General features: G+C 39.6%; 1 protein-coding gene across 8 annotated transcripts in view; it reads left to right on the plus strand.

The window, feature by feature from the left end:
* LOC105278776 (trissin receptor) overlaps positions 1–22,291 on the plus strand; it is a 52,983-nt gene that overhangs the window by 25,136 nt on the left and 5,556 nt on the right. The window lies entirely within an intron of this gene.

Genomic DNA, 22,291 nt, shown 5'->3' on the forward strand with positions numbered 1-22,291 from the left:
ACCTTTGATTGTCGTAGAAATCAGAAAGAAGCACATAGAAATTTCTATATTGTATCAAAATCGATTTCTACAGTTCGCGCGTATCGTTGAAGGGTCAATTTCGTTAATTTTCGGCTAAGTTTAATCGATATCTATCTTGGGAAAGCTTACGAGAACTTACGGGTACTCGGAGGGTTCGTTCGCAGGAAGTTCGCGAATCCCTTTTTGCCTAACGAGACGCGCACGTGGAACTCGTATGTCGTTGTCGAGGTAACTTCATTTTCTCGGGTGGCGTTACACGAACAACCACCACCGCGGATTATCATGGAACCGCTATTAGATAGCCGGTCGCTTCCATTCGTGTGCGTAATCCATGCGTGGTATTAACGAAGAGATGACTCGCTTATCAGGGAAGGTCCGCAATTCATCGATCCTGATCAGATAAATCAGAATCAGTGCATTTGGGGGACTCGCGTTAAATGTGGCTGGACCACGCCGCCGTCCAGTTATATTTTCGCAATGTCGGGGGTTAGTGGAGTGCACTCTCCCAAGAATTTAACCTGGCGCATCGAAATAACGCCGACAATTCAATCCTCCTAGAAGCTAAGTTCGGTTTTATACGTAATCCGAGTTCTAAACTTTCGGATTTTATTCTCTCATTTGCTTTAATCTTTAACATTTTTTATTTCCCAATTAAATAAGAACGAGAGAGAGAGGGGGGGGAGAGATTTGTCGATTATAAAACAGAAGGAATGTTTACAAAACTTCGTTCAACAAACTTCATTAATGCAAACGAATTTGATAAACACTAACAAAGCAACATCTCCCTTTTAGTGGAATTTACAGCGAAGTTTACACGTGACGTTCAGCGCTCCTTTCTGGCCGTTTAAGCACCCCATAAAGCGCATAGAGCAGCTCGTTAGAAATAGGGCAGCAGCAAAGTTGCACGAAAAGTCGATCCTTCGAACGGCGATTTCTTTCTGAAATTTATGTTCCCAATAAATGCCAGCGTGTTCGATCGCGGTTTCGGATTGCTCGAACGGAAGATAAATTTTAACAAGGCGCAGGAAATATTTATCCCCGCGGTGTAATAACATGGAACCTCAGAACCCGAATATCTTCCTCTCTCATGTAAAGCCATCGGAAACATTTTCAGAAGCTATCAAAATCAACGCGAAATACTTGAGACGCGATCGTATTTGTTGAACTAGCTTGTTAAGCTAACTTGTTACGTTGGCACGATCGCTTTAACGCACAATCGGCCAAGATTCGCGTTCGGGAACATTGTTTCTTTAGCTTAAGGAAGAAATTAAGAAAGTGCAATTTAATTAAAATATCCCAGACTGGAGAGGGTAGAAGCATTCGCGTTAACCAATGGAAAGAGGTTGCCGCCGGCAATATTTCCCGAACGTGCGGTTTCGAAAACCGCAGGAATTCCGGACACGTGTATATCGTACGCTGTCTAGGATGTGCACCCACCATTAAACGCCTATCGAATTCTGGACAGACAGCATCTTCAGAATCCATTTGTTACCCATGATTATCCCAGATTATTCTCGGATTCCAATTATTTCAAGTCCAGCGTGTGCCTGGACGTACTTGGACTACTACCTTGTACATATTCTGCCGGAAATGCAAAAACTCGTAGATGGTGCGGTAAATCCGTGACGGGAACCGCGCGAGAATTCCGCGCGCACGCGATCCGTGTGCTGCACGCTGAAATTTCAATTTGTTTTTCTCCCTCGTTCACATACTCTTTTTATCCCGACAGCGCACTCCCTATCGGTTTCTCTGACTTCTTTGTATATTGCAAATCGCACGATTACGAATGAAACGAACTAGCAAATCGAGGCCGCTCGGCCCGAAATGAATTTTCTAGGAAATATCGTATTCGGCCACTTCTGCCTGTAATAAATCAGTGCAATTTATTAATCGCAATTTGTTCGTTATCTAAAATAAATAGTTAATGTAAATATGCGAGATTAACTTGAACTGTAACAAACAGTTTTCCGGGAAGTGATAACGAATAGAAAAATGTCAAAAATATGTAAAAGGTACGAGATACAAAATATTCAATAATTTTTCGAAATGGAATGTATGATATATTTTTTTCATTGAACATTGAAATATATTAATTATACCAATTCAATTAAAATATATTAACTGCAAAAAATGTTGGATATCAAAAAAAAAGATTCAAGATGGACTTGCCATAATTTCTGATACGTTTGCATTCACATTAATAATAAACGAAAGTTCATGGAATTATTGGTGCACTTGTGCAGATTTATTACACAAACCACCATATGGGATTTCCTTCAAAAATATGTGATTTGGCATCAGCGGAAACCAGGAAACCGACATAAAAGCGAGTATTAACCTAATTGGAAACTCGTAAATCCAAGTCGCCAATAATTGTGTAGTGACCAACAAGCTGTGCGGTTTGGTCTGCATTACGGTGTGCGTGAAACGACGTTCAACCGTGAATATGGCAAACCTCAATGTAAATAGGACGAAAAAATCATAAAAACAGAAAAGGAAGAGAGAGAGAGAGAAATGGTATGTTGCAAATTATAAATTATAATTATTGAGACGTATAAAAAATCATTTATTAAAGAAGTACGATGCTTTGGACTGCACAAAGTAGGCAGAAAGGAAGATGTTAGAAAATTAATTTGAATATAGCAAATATATATATAATGTAATATTAAAAACGTAAAAGTGCCTGTTTTGTGGCTTCTAAGTATCCTAGGACGACCGTATCGATTGCGCGGCGACGAAACGCCAATTCATTATACATGCTTACCTAATGCTCTTTCAAGTTACTTAATTTATGAGAAGGAAATAAAAACGATGGCAGGCACAGGCAGGAAAAGAAACAGAAAGTGAGAGAGATCTATTTAAACGCGACTGGTTTTACTTTGTATTGCCGAAAGCATTCGCAATCCAGCTACTTTGAGCTTCTATTTATTTTTAAGGTACCACTTGCAAAACCACTCGTTAGTTTTTCTCGAGGTTTCTATCGAGGCTTTTATTTCGTTGTAAATGATACGTTTTGCGAAGAAAGGTAGAAGATGCACGCCGAGTACTTCAAGAAAATATATTATTGGGTTGGCCAAAAAGTAATTGCGTTTTTTTTTTATATAAATAAAAGGCGAATTTTTCATGGGAAACAAAAACTTTATTAAACAATATATTGTCCATTTTGTTTGATTATCTTTTGCCATTTTTCAGGCAACTTCATGATTCCGCGCTCGAAAAAGTTCTTATCTTTTTCAGCAAAAAACAATTACAAGAACGATTTGATATCCTCATCAGCAGTAAAGGTTTTACCATTCAAGGCGTTTTGCAAAGAACGAAACAAATGGTAATCTGATGGTGCCAGGTCTGCCGAATATGGTGGATGTGGTAACATCATGGTAACACATCCCATCCAAGCTGCAACAATTTTTGACGAGTGACCAAACTTGTACGTGGTCTAGCGTTATCATGGTGAAACACAACACCTTTGCGATTCACCAATTCTCGACGTTTCTGTTTGATGGCATCATTCAATTTATCCAGTTGACGACAGTATACGTCTGAATTAATGGTTTGATTCCTTGCAAGCAGCTCAAAATACACAATACCTTTAAAGTCCCACCAGACTGACAGCATAATCTTTCTTTGGTGAATATCTGCTTTTCAAGTGCTTTCAGCAGGTTCATCACGCTTGCTCCACCATCTTTTTCGTTTGACGTTGTTGTAGACGATCCATTTTTCGTCGCCTGTTATCATACGTTTCAAAAATCGATCATTTTCCTCACGTTTCAAAAGAGAATCGCAGATGTCAATACGCTCAGTGAGATGAATTTCTTTGAGCTCATGTGGTACCCAAATATCGAGCTTACTAATGTATCCAAGTCGTTTTAAATGGTTTTCAACACTCGATTTCGATATGTTAAGATTCTCAGCAATCTCTCGTGTCGTTAAACGCCGATTGGAATCGATCAGTGCCTTTATTTTGTCATCATCAATTTCGATTGGCCTTCCTAAGCGTGGTGCATCTTTCACATTAAAATCTCGAGATCGAAATTTAGTAAACCAATTTTGACACTGCCGCAGTTTTAAAGCATCTTCGCCATATACATCAGATAACTTTTTATGAGCTTGCACAGCGTTTTTCCCTTTTCGGAAGTAATAAAACAAAATATGACGAAAATGTTCTTTTTGATTTTCCATTTTGAAATCGACGGCAAACAAACAATTGTTAACGAAATCGTGTACTTTCTTTTTGTAAAACAAGCTTGAACTGTGAGTTGTTAACCTACATAATGAATTTGTGGTTTAGAATGAAGTTAGTTACATTTCAAGACATGTATGTCTATCTATTGGAAAAAAACGCAATTACTTTTTGGCCAACCCAATAGATTGATCCCGCAAGTATTTTAAAGAAACGTCTTCAAGTTATCAAAAAGTCAATCATTCAGAAGCAGAGTTGATCATTGTAATCACTTAAGTGTTAAGTAATAAGTATTTTTGTTACAACATTGCTATTCTACGTTAACATATTATTAATCTGTAATCGTTTATATCATAGAGAAAGAAACTTTACGCCGGAAACGTCCGTTTAATCTGTAAGAACCATTTAATCTGACCGTACGGAAGTCTGCATTTCACCCTGCTTTGATCGTGGAACCCGCACGCCACCCCCATGATACTTTCCATTTGCACGATTCTTGCGAACGGAAAATCTGCGTACGGAATATCGTAAAGCTCGTTCCGCGGGATTCGGATCGCTAAACATCAAGGGAGAAGCCGACATTTGACTGCAATTTCTCCGGCAGTTGTAACGCCACGCCGGAGGCAATAAAATTAGCAGCCGGGGAAGTTCGCTCCCCGGACGCGGTAATAATCTATTTTATCTCCGGCGGATTTGATCTCACGCTCTCATCCACGATTTCGGACATGGAATCCGGGTAGTCCATGTAGTCCACGGGAATCTACAGACTAATTGTAAGGGCAGTCTAGGGGAATCTACTTTCGCCGTTAAATATGAGATATATTAAATATGTCCGATATAACGATTGTGTTGTCTCGCGCGGGCGATTCAGTAGAAAGAACCGAATATAAGCCTCACGTAGGGGTAACGTGCTGCCGTCCGGCAGCAGACAATGTGCCCGCCTGAAACTTAGTTGCTTGAGAAGCAGGAGAGATCCGAAAACCTATTCGTGCGAGATTCCTTTGAAGTTGAAATTCGTACGTCAAATAAGACATAAAATCGTCTTTTGCATTTATTTAAGTAGCTACTGCTTAAAAAAGTAAGAAATTATTTGTGTAATTAGAGTCACTTTCTGTTGCGATGATTATACGTAGTTACGTTTTCGAATATCTGTCTTGAGTTTTAATGAGATTGAGATTGATGTGCAGTGTAATCGTGATGGAATTTGCATTTTTCTTAATTTTATAGACATGTTTTGGATGCACTCTGTAATTTTTCATATAATTGTCTTTTGCTTCTACAGACGCGGATATGTCCTTGGGATCCATAGCGTGATTCCGCGATCCATGATTCGTAAAATGTGTGTAAGACTTAAGACGAAACTTATATAATTTTGTCCTAACGATGAGAGAGGATGTGATTGAAGGGCAAATCGGATTAGCTCAGAACTTCCGTCTCTGAGAATGCATAGGGATGAAGGATACACAAGCAACCACTTCCTAAGAGTTAGTAAAGCGAGTTGAAGTGAATAAGTTAGTGAACAAGTTCCTGATATAAAATCCGATGTATCGATAAAGTCTCGGAAAAATTAAATCCACAAACGTTTAATCGAGACTCACAATTACGAGAGAAAAAACCGATAATAATTTTGGAGAGAAATTAATCAGGCAAATTTATGTTTCGTTCGTTAAACAAAATTGTCATAAGTAATGCACAGTAAATTCTATTATCCGCTAATTAACAAGCGCGCAAATAAATATAATAATAATTATAAAATATATTGGTTTATATGAACGCAATAGCATTACTCATTAACTCTTATGATTACTTTTTCGGAAAGAGTTTTAATAGAATTTTCTCTCAACATTAATTATATCGAAATTTCATTGTAATATACATCCTGCTGTCATCAAAATGAAATTTTACTAATAAATATGAAAACTTTATCCTAACGTTACCGTTACGAAAATTCGGTGACTTATTTAATATTGGTCATAAAATTAGCCTATTACGTCAAAAAACTGATCATATCATATACAGGGTGAGGCACCTAAAACAGGCCACCTGATCAATCTCGGCTGTTATTGGTGATAGAAAAAAATGTGTCAGACCAAACTTGCATGGTTTCGAGGGACACATAATTTGTTCTAAATAGTTTTTTATTAGGTGGACGCGTAGAGGTCATATGAAGGTCAACTTCGTTTTTTTAAATGGTATGATATGTTTTTTTACATACCATCTAGTAGAGCGTTTGAAGATGCGCACATTGATCTACGAGTCAAAATCATTCAAGGTCACTGAAGGCTAAAATCTCTAAGTGCTAGAACTTTTTCATTTCTGAGTTTACGGTATTTTCAATAGCAGAGAACTCTAGGCAGTAAATTATTTTCCCTTGCAGTTAGCCTTTAGTGACCTTGAATGATTTTGACCCGTAGATCAATGTGCATCTTCAAACGCTCTACTAGATGGTACGTAAAAAACCATATACCATTTAAAATAAACGAAGTTGACCTTCATATGACCTCTACGCGTCCACCTAATAAAAAACTATTTAGAACAAATTATGTGTCCCTCGAAACCATGCAAGTTTGGTCTGACACATTTTTTTCTATCACCAATAACAGCCGAGATATTCAGGTGGCCTGTTTTAGGTGCCTCACCCTGTATAGTGTAACATGTCTTGGCGATGTAATCAAAACTCGTAGCGATTGTTAAGGATCTTTCTGCGTTGGGCATTACATTGTTCGTGTGTTTTGATTCATCATGATGCTGAGAGAAAAAAGCTTGCTTTCTTACGAATATTATTACAATTGATTGTCATCCCAGAACATAGGGATGCCTGAGCTAATTCCTCTCTCCGTTGCTCAACTCCGTCATTTATTTTCCGCCAGGAATAAAAAGAAAATCTCCTTGCATTATTAACGTCCATCATTAGAACGCCGTCTCGAGACAGCTTTATCTTACGATCAATTTTTTTAATCAATTTTCTTCACTGTCATTCAAACACTCGAGAAACTTTCGTTGCTGGTGTTGTCCAATCAACCAACTTGAACTGCAATTTTTATATAATAATGATATTCCGTGAGTGATAAAATGCATTTACACACTGCGGTGTATAATACTTGTGTAAAATTGCTAAATTACATAAACCCGAAAAGCGAAGAGACCATTTTTAGCTAATTAGGCGAGAATGACTCATCGTGTTCCTCTAATGAAAAAGACGTAGAGCTTCCAGTCCTTCTTCTTCTCTCACTTTGCTGTTATACCTCGACGGAAACTTTACGATAACGCGCGTTCTCCTTTTATCTCCCAAGAGAAAGATATTCCACTCGTACTCAACTCTCTGCTTTAAACGTAGCCGATCACGTACTGGAGCGCACACTCTCGTACACTAAGTATTATTTTTAATCCAACTCGACTCTCTTACACGTTTTTCCTTCGCCCAGTGTCGTGTTTCGCGAGAACCTTCGTTTAATCGGATGTTCTCGTGAACGTTCTCTAAATGGTTTCACCCTACGTACTCGGAATACTTACGATGAAACGTAATGGTAGCATCGTATAGAAATCCGCCGTGCATGTGATTAGAATATTAAAAATTTGCAGATAGTAAAAATAACACAATAAAATAAATTGCTATAAATAAATATAAATTTTGTGATTCAGCTGTCTCAGAGAGGAGATCCAATCGATTTCCAAGTTCACGTTACCACCGTTGTCTTCACCATCGTCTAGAGTCTGTCTACCGTGTCGCTCGTAATGTTAGATCGCGAGGAAATTCCAGTCGTCTCGAGTTCGCTTGAACAGCTTGTGAGAAAGAAGCGAATCCGGGATATCTACGACCTTACGGGAAAACCGTGTCACGTGTCACTGCCATCACGTTCTGCTGACCACGCAGCTCCTCCTGGGATTTCTGATATGGGCTACGTAGTTTAAGCACTGGATATTTAATCCTTTCAGTTACTATACAAGCGACTGCGACTTTCTTCCCACTTCCCTTTTCGAACAATTGATTCTGTCTCTGTGTTCCTCTTTCGTTTTTAGCCGAGATTGGAAGTGATAAAATGCAAAACTGATGGATTTCGCTATTTGGTCATCGAAAGCATGGAATTGCGAGCGGTGTCACATGAAATCGCACGAAAAGGATGGAATAATGCAATTTATACATCGTACAACAGCGAAGTAGTAATTTGCAAATGAAGCAGCAATTTGCAAATGAATCAAGGCTACTGAATCGAGGAGAATAATTAAAACTGTAATATCGATGACTCGTACCGATGCAACGAGCAATTACGCTTAATATTTATATAATCCGTCTCGCAAGTACTTTGCATCCAAATTGTTTAAAAGACCGACCTATTATAACGATCCTATTATAGCGGCAATTTCTCGCAAAGTTCTTAGTATAAATGTACCCCAGCGTACTCATAAATAATAAAGCGCCTAAGCCGGAGAGACGACTTTTGTTTCTGGGCAGATGACAAAGCATGACAATGATCGCTCGCCGCTATTTCTTCACGAATGCAAACAAGATTATACTAGCGGATCTTGGGATCTCTCGCAGCACAACTATCTTCATATATCATGACTGTTTAAAAATCCGATTTAATTTCTCGATTTTGTTTGAATATGTGAAAGTTCATATACATCAAGTGATGTATAGAAGGCAGCAGATCAGGTCCCGGAATCAGCAGATTTTTAAACTGCACTGTTTAGAACCTGAAGACCTCTTACATTTTAATTCATAATTAATTTAATTTAATTAATTCGACTTAATTGTCACAGTACACCGCATGTTTATATATTGGGTCGTCCGGAAAGTTCGTGCCGATTTTGAAGGAAAATTCAAAGGCAACATTTTTTTATGTCGATAAATATTTATTGACTTATGTATGCACCGTTTTGTTTCACAACCTTTTCCATCTTTCACGCAACTGGAAGATTCCATTCTCCCAGAACTTCTTAGGTTTCTCGGCGAAAACTCCTCAAGGTGGTTTTTTATGTCGATCAAAGAGTTGAAGTTCTTGCCGCTAAGAGAATTTTGCAAAGACCTAAATAAGTGAAAGTCTGAAGGTGTAATGTCTGGTGAATACGGTGGGTGAGGTAACACATCCCAGCCAAACTCTAACAATTTTTGTCGGATAGTCAAAGAAACATAAGGTCTGGCATTGTCCTGATGGAACACGACGTCCTTCCTATTAGCTAATTCTGGACGTTTTTCCTGAATCGCTGTCTTTAATTCGTCCAGTTGCGAGCAGTACTTATCTGCATTTATCGTTTGGTTGTATGGTAGGAGCTCATAATATAGGATTCCTTTCCAATCCCACCAGACACAGAGCATGACTTTTTTTGGATGAAGGCCGGCTTTCGGAGTGGTTAATGCTGGTTCATTTCGCTTACCCCAGGATCTTTTTCGTTCTACATTGTTGTAAATCATCCATTTTTCGTCACCCGTCACTAATTGCTTCAAAAATGGTACGTTTTCGTTGCGTTTGTACAGCGAGTCGCAGATGGAAATGCGATCCATTAAATTTTTTCGGCCAAATTATGCGGAACCCATACATCATAGCGACTTACGTAACCAAGCTTCACTACATGATCGCGGACAGTGGTTTTCGATATTTTCAGTATCTCTGCTAATTCACGTGTCGTGTAGCGCGGGTTATTCTCGATCAGTGTCTTGATTTGGTCATCATCAGTAGTAGAGGGACTGCCCGAGCGTTCTTGGTCTTTAAGGTTAAAATCACCAGCTCTAAACTTAGCGAACCACTTACGTACGGTTCTTTCAGCTAAAGCGCCTTCTCCGTAAACAGAACATATCGAATTTGTTGCTTGTGAGGCATTTTTGCCTTTCCGGTAATAGAAAAGCATCAAGTGTCTAAAATGTTCTTTGTTTTCTTCCATCTTGAAAAGAGTACAAAACTGACACGAATCAATTTATCTGAAACAACTTTTTTCCTAAAGATGCGTTGAAATGTCACCTTTAAGCATATGTATATAAATCGTATGTTTTCAATAACATTGATATATTCAGACATGTTCCAACGCCATCTATTAAAAATCGGCACGAACTTTCCGGACGACCCAATAAATTTAATTTAATTTCTCAAATTAACTAATTTTTTTTATCTTTTGCATGGTTGATCCAACTCTATGTCATTACAAGTACACAGTTTCATTACACTGGAGAAAAAGGAAGATAACAAATGTATCATATGAAACGCAAGAGATTTCTCTACCTTCAACTAAATCCGCTCTTGCTGAAATTTCGTTGATGGTATCGCATCGCATTCATGAAAATGTAAATTGACCCGCCCGCGCCGGAAGGTGCATAAACGCTCCAGAGACGGATATCTATCGCACACAGCGGATGAAAGTTTTACTGAACAAGTAACAATGCACACACGAGTTCTGTGCAATATGCTGCTATTATGGAGGTACAAGGAGAGCCGAATACTCTGCGTTTTTATATGATCCTGCGTAGTGGTCTATCGATCGTGAGGTATACGAGGTGTACACAGCTCGTTTTTAATTGACAGACTTCCCCGAACCTATCTAGAGTCGATCTTCCTCAGTGAAAATGTCTAGAGATGTCATCGCTCGTCGCAACCCTTCAACTTTTAGTATTACATAACATCTTTACGACATTGAATCTGAAATTAAAATATCTCTTCTTCAAGTACCTTAAATATCTTGGCATTAACTGGAGAACACGATTTTCTCGTCCTTCTATATCAGAGAGGTAAGTTTACAAAAAACCTTTTTTCAATAATTTTTATAAATCACAAATTATTAGAGCTCTCACATTTCCAAGAGAAAATCAACTTCATCGTCGAGATCCAACATCGTCACGAAGCCTAACAGCAGAATTGATCTGTGAATTTCTGAACGAATTCCGGAACACTCCGTGCACATTATATCATACGTTGATATATCTGACGAGAGCACATATATGACATAGTTCGCGATCACTGCAGAGGATGCAGTGGTACCTGCTATCGAGGAAAATCAATTGCTCGAAAGAAACAATTTACGTCGTTGTGTACTACCATGTCAGTGAAGGAAGCTCGCATTGAACTAAAAAATAGGTGATCTACCAGATGAAAGACACTTATCTTCACTTACTAGACAAGTGCAACAAACGGACACGCACACGTCTGAATTCTCCGTCGCGGATTCGAGCTGACAAATTGATAGTAGAACCTCCATTCACTGACTTTTTAATTTAACTATGTTCCTTGCGAGAGTTCGGAAAGGGCGCAAATATCATGTTGATCCTGATCGCGAGGTGAGTTTGCGTTGGAGGATTCGAAAAGTAGATTCCTCTTCCAGTCTTCCGATCTTTCCTCGATGGTAATTGTGTTGATCTTAAATATTAACGAGTCAATGTATTTGATGTCTTGACCGAGACTGAGAAAATGTACTTTAAAATGAAGTAGACATTTTCAGACGCGAATAAGATGACGCAACTTTGCAGACTTCGATCGTTTTGATTCAGTACTTTGGCAATCTGAAATATTTGATTATTGACACGTTTTACTGACACTGAACGTACAACTATTCTTTCGTTTCCAGAAATTGAGACTTTACAGAGATTTCAAAGAACTCAGAGTTGCTTAGTTCTATCACCATACACACGTATGGCACCTAAGTTTTCAGCATACGAAGAAGCTATTATGCGTAATACGCAAGAGACAATGAGGCAATGAGATTACAAAGCCACGACATTTCCGAGGAAAGACAAAACTGTCGCACACAAGACACAAATTTCTTTAGACCGTACTTCCACCGTACCATATTCCCCTAAAACTTTTTTAATTTGCAGTTTTTCCTGCGCCCTGCATTCTCCGTGATTTCCACCGCAGAAGTGAAACATCATTCAGGATAAAAGACTATACGAACTTAAAGTATAATACTTTTAAAGTATACTACTTTTTTTCATTATCTCAAAATTTTTCCATATTGCAAAAGTTAATTAGTATCTTTTTTAACTAGTATCAATATTCGAAAAATTTAACATGAATATTTGAATAGCGAAAATATATAGATATATTTTCCATTAAATTAAATTTCATCAACATTATAACACAAAATTTACACGTATGTCAGATTATAACATTATATGTATAACAAATTTAATTAATATCTGTTTATTTATTCAGCTTACCAGCTTTGATTCATCATTGAACCGGACAGCGTTTACTGGTGTTACGCTTTTATCAGAGCTGTTTTATCACGGTAATCAGCTTTTCGTTTAATTCGTTTCCCGAAAATTTGTGTTCTGTCGGCTACAGTCGTGCTCTGGCAACAATTCTCATGACTGATGACTTGATTATTCGCAATTTTTCCGACGAAACGGAGTGAACAGATCTTGCTGTGTGGATGCCCCGGGGAATAAGTGTTATAGATTAAATAATTGCAGCGCGCCCAGAGAGATACGCGAGAAGGATCGAACAGAGAGGAGAACGGTTAAAATCAACTTCGTATTGTCTCTCAGCGAGCGTTTTCTGTCTCAAGTGATTTTACGACAGAGTCATGTAAATTGCCCGATTGCTTCACCGGAATTTCTCCGGCCCGCGGCGGATATAAAATGAAGTAAATTCCCGATTAAGTCGATTCCCGATTAATATCACGAGCATAGAACAAAGTTCCGGACGCTATCGGAAACGGCTCATGTGACTATAAGTTTATCGCCAAGATTAGTTCGAGGGAAATAATTTCGCCGCGTCGCATAAAAGCAATTTCAAGATCGTTCGAAATAATCTCAGTGTTCGTGACACTTCTTTCATCGCTCGTCGATCTCTACATGCATGGTAGATGATGTTTTGTTAGTACGCTTTTATTATTGCAATGCAAATTAATTTTTTACTGATATAATTTTACCGCAGCACGTACGATTTGTATTTCGTTTGAATCGAGCTATTAAAAAGGATTTCGTGACATGATTTCGTTTGTCTTCGTGGATCTTTATTTAGTCTTCAACTTTTTTCTTTTCTTTTTAGCTCTTTTTCATCAATTTAGCAAATACTTTGCTACATCGGGTTATCGACCACGAATAAATTTGCAACTCGCCGATGGCCACCAGGCAAATGGCCATGATTTCCATAAAGCGCCGACGAAATACTTTGATTGATTTGCATTCCGACGCGTCATGAGGCCCGATACGAAACGGAGAAATGGCGGAAATAGTGAACGCACAGATAGAACAAAAGAAAAATTGATATCAATCAAACATCAATATATGTATAGCTCGATGAACCATCCACGGATGAAGATTCCATATAACTTCGTCGAAAAATCAAAGTGCATACACGACGGCCGTACCTCAAAAATTGGGCAATCGTACTGCGATGTTGGTTGACAGGATGGCGAGTACACGACCCAGATTGGCGAGCTACGAATTTGGATTATCACTTTTCGCCAGGAAATCCATTTTTGCGATTACGTTTAATCGTCACGTTGACATTGCGTCGCGCGATATTGGATTGGTCGTGATTCATCGATTATTACGCCGGCATCCGTTAGCTTTGGCGTCGAATTTCACGCTCTCTGTTTTTTATCGCGTTTTTATCGTTCTCTTGTTTTTATCGAAAGCGACTGCTAGCTGTTGCACCCCACGCCGACTCGCTTTTACCGGGAATTAATCCTTAATGGCGAGATATGAATCCACGGAAGATGATCGTGCGAATAGTGCACTGGACGAAAGGTAACTTTCAGTTTCCAACTTACTCTGCTTCCTTAACTTCCTGATATAATGAAGTATGGGTCAAAGGGTTGAAATCAGCGGCGATTATATCGTAATTCCTTGCCAAATATGCGAATTTATCCTTCCGCCATCCAAATGATCAAACGCTTCGTCAAATATGCGCATTTATCCTTCCGCCATCCAAATGATCAAACGCTTCGTTCAAGTAGCTCAAGTGATATCAGACCCGGTGGCTTGAAGAGGGACGCAATTAAATTTAATGAATCGCCTTTGCTACAAATTTCCTTTATCTGTACATTCTTATGTCGCATATCAGCAGCGTAAATAAAAATCAGAGGGACAGTGAAATCTCTAAAATAACGACGAATATCAAGTAGCGACTTACGAAGTGGACATTCGGAGAAATTCAGATTCGGCAAATTGGAGAACGATTTACGATGCGAGCACATAAACATTCTCTGCATTCTCAAGAGCGCACGTTGTTGCATTCGAAGTTGTAAGTAAGACACTGTTCTAAATTCATAAAAGAGTCATTAAAGTTTAAAGTTTAAGGTATGCCAGACAGACCGGATGATGCCTTCTATATTTAATCGGCGTGTTAATCTTCATTCAATTGCACTCCCCCAATTATGTTGTATTATACGCGCGCGCGCGTTCCGTGCGTGCTCTCGAGAAGACGGAGTGGATTCACTGCTCGGGGGTCGAGTAGAGAGAGGACTAGTTAACCAGCCGGGGCAAACCAAACGTTGGAGTTTATGCAAATAAGCCATCCCCTTAGTGGATCTATCTCTCTCTCTCTCTTTCTCTCCTCGGCAGCTAGTCAATTGCTTTCGAGGTCCCCGTACAGATCCAACACGGATATCACAATTCTACCATAATTAGAGGACTTATACTCGTCATCGAACGCCCGGAGAACTCTGAATGCTCGAATGTCTGATCTGACAGCGATCTAGAGCGAGAACGACAGACGCAACAGTCGTAAGTGACATAATTTAGTCGCGGCATACGAATGACGTTAATTAAGTTAATAAGAATCTTAAATTCGATTCGTCTTCTAATTCCGTTTATCCGTCGTGAGGATATTTACTCAGCGTCACGAGGAAACTTCGCCTCGTCGGAACAGACTTTGAAGCGCGTTTTAATCATTCCGAGAGGTATCTAGCGTTACCTATTAAATGAGAAGCTCGTGGCAAAAATAGGCGAGGAGAACTAAACGTTGCATATTCATGGAATAATTGCTCATAACGGGAAACGTATTCATCTCTGTGTTTGAGATGTCTATGCTGGAATTGATCAAAAGCGATATTCTTTTAAAGTGAGGAGACGAGTATGAAGGAAAAATTGCACACTCTTCATCTGCAGATCTAATTGGCAGTGGATTATTCATACGAACTCTTGCAAAACGACCAAGATGTTGAGTCAGAATCTACAAATTGATCAAATGTAATAATTCCAGTTATTTTTCATGAGCCAAGACATCGATTTGCGATGAATTAAGCGTCGATGAAAGAATGCAGACTTGCCGATGACGTCTCTTGTTCCGCTGTTTGTATTGGCATCCGGTTGAAACCCGAGGCAATGAGATGCAATCATTGTCGGCGGATAGGCGCTGAAGCGCGTCCGGATGCTGCGAGGAATGTCCTATTTAACAGAGAAGACGGGTTGGTATTCTCTGGCGTCTGACTGGGATTGTGTTAGTGATATCTTGCGGAATGGGGCACCCGTCTGTAATTTCCGATAGAGAATCCACGGACGGAGTAACTAGCAGATTCCTTGTCCGAACAAGAGAAAATGAGACCGAGTCTTTCAGTTGACTCTAATGTGTATTATTCGCCACGTGTTATCACGGATAACACGTGGCGAATTAATTTTATCTTCCATCACGTTGCATATAACGCGTGCTCGGTCATTTAATACGTCGAATAATCCACGTTTTATCAATTAATGGAGATAAAAGCATTTTGCGTTAAATCTTTAATCGTTTATATATAAATCGCATGTGTGACTCGAAATTGATAAAAATACTAATTGCAGATTTTGTTCTGATTAAAGAATAAAATTTAATCAGCTCGCTGTTTTTCGGGTAGAAAAACTCGTTTTTACTTGGAGCTTGGAAGAAATGCGATTTAAATTAATCTGTATGACGTAGCAACTGCGAGTAATCCTCATTTTCCATTCGCATATGATACGAGTAATCCGCATTCGAGAGAAATATGCAAAAGTCTTGGAACCTCTACGTCTTAATTAGCGTGGATTTACATATGCGCCAGCAGTGGCGTTACATTATATAAATTCAAAAGACAGTTATACCTTTATACGAAACCTAATTCTTAAATTACGTGAATAATTATGCGGAACATGAGTTACAAAACTGAGAAACTGCGAAATATGAAGCTTGAAGTAATGCCGAAGAGATTGGAATATCGTCATCTTCATGCGTCTCGAAAATTACACCGTCAGGATAAAATTATTATCAAGATGAGAAATCTGTCACTCCGCACAATGACTTCTATGTTAATGCTGCGTCCAACAGTGATATCGCTATCAACAGGTGTGAACTGCACTTTGCTCGATGCCGGTGAAGCTCGGATCGCAGAACGTTTTTCACGCGAAGGAAACTTCATGGACCTCCATGGTCCCCGGATAAATCATCGCCGCGCACTTCGCGTGAAATACATCGCGCCGGAACTTCCTTTCGCCGGAAGAACCCGCAAGTGCTCGTAGCTATCTGCTTCATTGCACCGCCGTATGTTCATCGAAATATTTCACGCCACTCTGCATTTGCATTTGCGCGGTTCTTAAGTAATTTATAGTTATCTAAAATTTCTCTTTAGAGAGAAAATGTTTAAAATTGATCTTTCTTATAATTTCCGCGAAAGAGCTATCGCTTTATCATTTTAATCAGTACTTAATATTTCTGATAATAATTCTGTGCGATTTTTCGCAGGAATTTTTTTACCGGCAGCTTTTATAAATGTGTAACAAAGTTGAAGAAATTTCCGATCTTTTATCGCAAATTGCCATGAAATGCACGGCCGGCGCGTGCAAAAAACGGACATCATATTTTGTGGTTTCTCGCGAGGTGCACATCAGTTCCAGCGAAATGCAGTGGAAACATCAAGTACACGCGTTTTCCTTCGTTTTCCTTCTATGTGTGAGATTTATTTGGACGTTCCGCAGTTGCCTCAGTGAAATTACGCGCGCAACTGGTTTCAGGCGGAATTCACGTCAGGCAACCTTGCACGTGGCTAGACGGTGGAAATGCATTTCTCAAACTACCTTCTCGGATAACTATCGACGTGGAAAACACGCATGTCATACGCACCGTAGAAGCCCGCGAAAATCAACTTCATCAACACATTGCATGCTTTTCATGGACACGCGATATCTTCCGGCGCAAAAGTACTTTCTTGCGCACAATGTCACACAATTTTAACTGTTCTCCACCGAAGACTTGAACATAACATCGATACAATAGTGACGTGAGTCTTGCTGAAAATTCCGCTTAACGTTAACTCAGCATATAGATCCGCGCCTCGAATCGCGTGCTTGCATAATTCATTACGGTTGCAAATGATTTCGCATTCTTGTTGTAACGGGAACCTATTATCTTGCCAGTAACATTGTGATGCCAGGAATATAAATGGCAGTTATACTCGCCCGTTCACCAACCGTAATTCTACGAGGAGTAACAATAAGCAAGATAAAATAGCGTTCATCACGAGGCGTAAGCCGAAACCGATTAACGGAGAGAGTAATCCTTGCTTACTCCTCGAGAGACACCGAACTGTCACCAAACTGTCACGTTTCGTTTACTCCCCGGTCTCACGCAGAAATCATCTCCGGGAAATAAAACGCGAGTATTTCATTTTGCACTTGGCGACGAGACAACGGGAAGTAGAATCAGCTCTCGCGCCGGTGTTCTCTCCGTTACGCTGAAACATCAAAAATTGCTTCGCCACAGAAATCCTCTGCGTTGTTCTTCCGGAGCTGCCAGCAGCTGTGTTCGCGGAGATACGTGAATAAATAAATTTCCCGCGCGCGAGGAACTCGCGAGAAAAAGAAAGAAGGAGGAAGGAAATCGCGTTATCAGGCACGGAAATGCTCGAAGCTCTTCCGCGGGGCCGCAGGAACCGCTTACGTGCACGTACGAGGGAATCAGCAGGACACTAAGAGCCTCGGCGTGAAATACGACAGGAAAATTTGCTCCCCGCGTAATTTCGCGCGGACGCTGAAATACCGCGTCTCCGATAATACGGTGTGATCCCGCCTCGCTTCGCGAGAAGATTCACGAAGAAAAGAGGACAGAGAGGAACACCGTGGATACGAATGCCCGTAAATTGACGACGCCTCGTAACTTTGTCCGCGTTTCTTGATTAAACAGCGGCGGTCGCATCCGGCTGTGACGAGATATCCCGGAAGTTTCCCTGCGAACATCACGATCGTTTCAATCGCTCTCTAGTATCGCTGTTTCGCTGGTCGTTACCCCGGAACGGACGACTCAATTAAAGTTTTTCTCCTCTATCTAGCAGATAAATCGAAGAAAACTTCTCGTAAGCAGACATTGTCCACCGCGTGAAATCCATTAACCGAACTTGTTGCGAAATGAAGGCCACTTGTCTGAAACCGGAGGATCGATATCGGCTTACGAATGTGCTCGAGCCTGACAGCCGAACTCGAAATCGCGGATTTGCGGATTTGAACAACCAATCTCGCTTTGCGTTGTGGCTGCAAACAAAGAAAATATAAAAGCCGTGCAAGTTAAATATGTGCTATCCACTAAAACCGCCGGAACGCGCAGCGTTGATTGAAAAACTTGTCAAAAAGTGCAATCGCCGAAAGTCGGAGCAGCGGTCGGAACGAGCGAGGAGGCACTTACTGAAGCGCGAAGTTCAAACGAGCAGAAGGGTGGATTCAACGATGGATTCAAATTAATCGATAATTCGGGTAAGCCTGGATAGACTCGAGATTGCGATACGACTTCGGAGTGATTTGTGCTTCTGATCAACTTTAAGCAACGTATACCCCGAGCGCAACGACGCGGCTAACTGTTGTTCGTAAAAGTTATTCTGTTCATCTTATTAAATATTTTTTTCTTTTTGTTTTACCTTGAGAGACTCTGTTACTTGCGCTGCGCGAACGTTCGATATTAAAACTGATGCATTGAAAGAGGCACTTGACGATATTGGCGATTATTACATTTTTTTCGCGCGCAACAGCAGCTAAAAATGATACAGCACGTATAATCGAGCGAGGACAAAGGATCGTAAGGATGCGATTCTGAAGTTTTTATGACAAAGAGAGAATATATTATACAGTAGCAAGAGAGATCGATCGGAGCATCCCCGCGTACTTTGATGCGCCTACGAGGCACAAAATTGCAATAAATATTCATTGATCAGCCAGTGGTTGTTAATGGACAATACGAAACCTGAAACCTCATGTGGCAGATAATCCAATTATAGTATCTTGTCGAATAAACTGAATAATGTAATGTGATAAAAGGAGAATGAAGATGTATGAAATTACGTGCTCCGTTGTGTCTATCGGATCTCTCGAAACTAATTTTGGCGATATTTTAACAGCTATTTTCATACATTCATGAAATGAGAGTAAAATTAAAAGTTAAAGTTAAAATTAAAAGTTGTGATACACCAAATTTATCAAACGATTTTTTTACCTTTACAGGTGTTTAAAAAGAAGCCTCACGTCAAAGTACTTTCTCACGTTGATTTTATTTTAATTGCCAACGATATTGAAAAGCAAAATTAAAGAACTTCAGCGAAAATAAGCCAAGTGAGCAGATCGACGAACAAAGGGAAACAACTCTAGAACTCTTTGTCATGTAGCACCGATAAATTACAACATCGAAAGTTGCGGAGTCGAAAAATGCGCAATATTAATTTACAGAAGCAGTAATTACTTTGCGTAATTACAACAGAAAAAAACTTCTTTCAATGTGACTGTGAGTGATAGATAATTCCCGTGAAAAATTTGTCGATCAACTTTACGTAACGCTATTGATGTTTTGAACATGACATATTGAAAATTCGTCGCAGTAATGTAAATTTCGATCATGTATAATGAAATTAAGATTTATTTCCTAAATTACGCTAAATCAATAAAATTATTAATTACGCTAATATCGATAAAATATCAATTATATCAATTATGTAACTTATACTATTATTTGTATTATATCACATAAAATTATATATGATATTAATATATTATACATAATATTAATTATGTAAAACTCTAAAAGCTATAAACATATCGAGATAGTTTCTGAATTATAAATGAAAATTGAAAATTCATCATGGATTAGGATTTACTGATAAACGTAATGTACTGATAAACGAGCAATGATATACGAGCAATAATCTCTCAAAATCTCATTCTGATTTAATTTCAGATCAATGTTACTTCGAGGTTGGGATTCAGGTTCAGATGCAAAAATTTTTTACTCGTCATTACCAACGTACTGTCCGAATCGTCAACGAGACCGAGCAATTCATCTCGACTCGCAGTCACCGATCAGAATTTCATGCACGGACCTATCCAAACAACCCCTTTCAGACCTGCATAATATGAGTCGTGAATTGGCGTCTCTCTTCGTGGCCTGGGACTCGATTAATTTCCCTTGCGTCGCCGACTTGTGATTTGTGCCTTCGTTTCTGATAGTCGACCAGTCGACTCTGTTTAGAGCGGCAAGTACATATTACGAGAAAACGTGCCGCTGTAAAACATTTTATTGCACCCGTTATCTCCTGTCCTATATCGAGCTACAGAATATCCTCGATAACATGAATTTCGTCGGGAAATCAATGTTGAAAGTCGACATCGCCACTGAAATTCGACGATCTCATTAATCAACATCAGAGATATCTGTTTCTCCGAATGCTGCGAATTCATCCGAAATAATCGTAATGCAGTTACACGGCTGCATTTAATTGAAGCTCATCTCACAAATTATAGCGCTCATTGTCTCGATTCTCCGATAATACGATGTGAATAATACGATCCGGTCCGGCGGACCGATTTTTCGACCGATCAAAGTCAGCCTTTCCGTCTCTCAGGTACTACTTTGCAGGGGAATATGATCCCCCATTTACATATTCAAAGAATGATGCAGCCGCACACTCAAAGATTCATTTCCGAAAGCATGTTCTCTCTCTCTGGCTCTCCCTCTCTCTTTCTTTGCCTCAGTTTCTTCGTCAGCGAACGAGACACGCGGATTCTTTGAAAAATAAATTTCCCGACGCTCTTTTTCTCGCGTCATTAATTTCGCCAACCACCCACGTTATTGATCCGTAAATTTTCGACGTGACGACGCATTGATGATCCCGGACGCCTCCTGTGTCCACCATCGCGTTGTGCTTTATTTTTCAAACCCATGATCAGAAGAGATGCAACAATTCCGTCACTCTGTTCGCCATTTCGATGCTTGTCGAGCACGATAATTTGAAAAATTTATTACTGGGTTTCCTTTTTTTTATCACCGACTATTATTTACGACGGACACGCTCGGAAAGGGCTGTCTTCGGATCCTCGGATATATCAATAATGCTTAATCGCAGAAACATGGAAATGTATTCTCATCTCTCTGTGTAGAATCTCTTTTGTAGATTCTATTTGAAATAAAATCGCCGATCAGATTTATAACAGAAAAGGCTAACCATTTCATTATCAATACCGATAGAATCAGGAAATCTACGCCTAAAGGCCGTTCAGCAAATCGAGGACACTCTGATCGAGAAAAATGCTCGCTGACTCGCGAATAAAGATCTTTGTAATTGCTCCTTGATCTGAATCGTGCGCCATGCGTCTTCCTCAGTCGTGATAATAAGAAGTCTCTGACAAAAGAGATGAGCCTTTCAGGAGCAGTCATTCTTACATTTTACGTCGGGATAAAGCTCGTGATCCTCATATGATGAAAAAGTAAGTATAAAAATGAGTAAAAAAAGTATATGACAAGTTGGCAGAACGGGGTTGAAAGACGATGCCAGATGAATACGCCTTCAAGATCGCTATTGAGATTAAATCGCTCATCGCAGCTTCGAGCTCGATAATATGCTCAATAATATTCTCGCATCTAAGACGACTTAAAAGCGTTGTGTGTAAATCGCGAGCAAACTGTAATAGTAAAAGTGATCAGCACACCATTCGTCATAAACATTTTATTAAAGTATTAAACGATTGTACTAAGCGCACTATTGTAAAACACTACTCCTTTCACATGCTTTTGGTGCCACGTTTTCCTGCACGAGTCCCATAAATCCCACATAAATCCCCTCGTGATGCTGGACAAGTGTTTTACCGTATAAGTGAAAGAGAAAAACGACGCGAGACTAGAAGAAAGACGTTCCTACTTTCGTCCCCAAGCTACGGCACGTCCGATTGCCGCC

This window comes from Ooceraea biroi, chromosome 11 (assembly GCF_003672135.1).
Source record: "Ooceraea biroi isolate clonal line C1 chromosome 11, Obir_v5.4, whole genome shotgun sequence".
Lineage (NCBI taxonomy): Eukaryota > Metazoa > Arthropoda > Insecta > Hymenoptera > Formicidae > Ooceraea > Ooceraea biroi.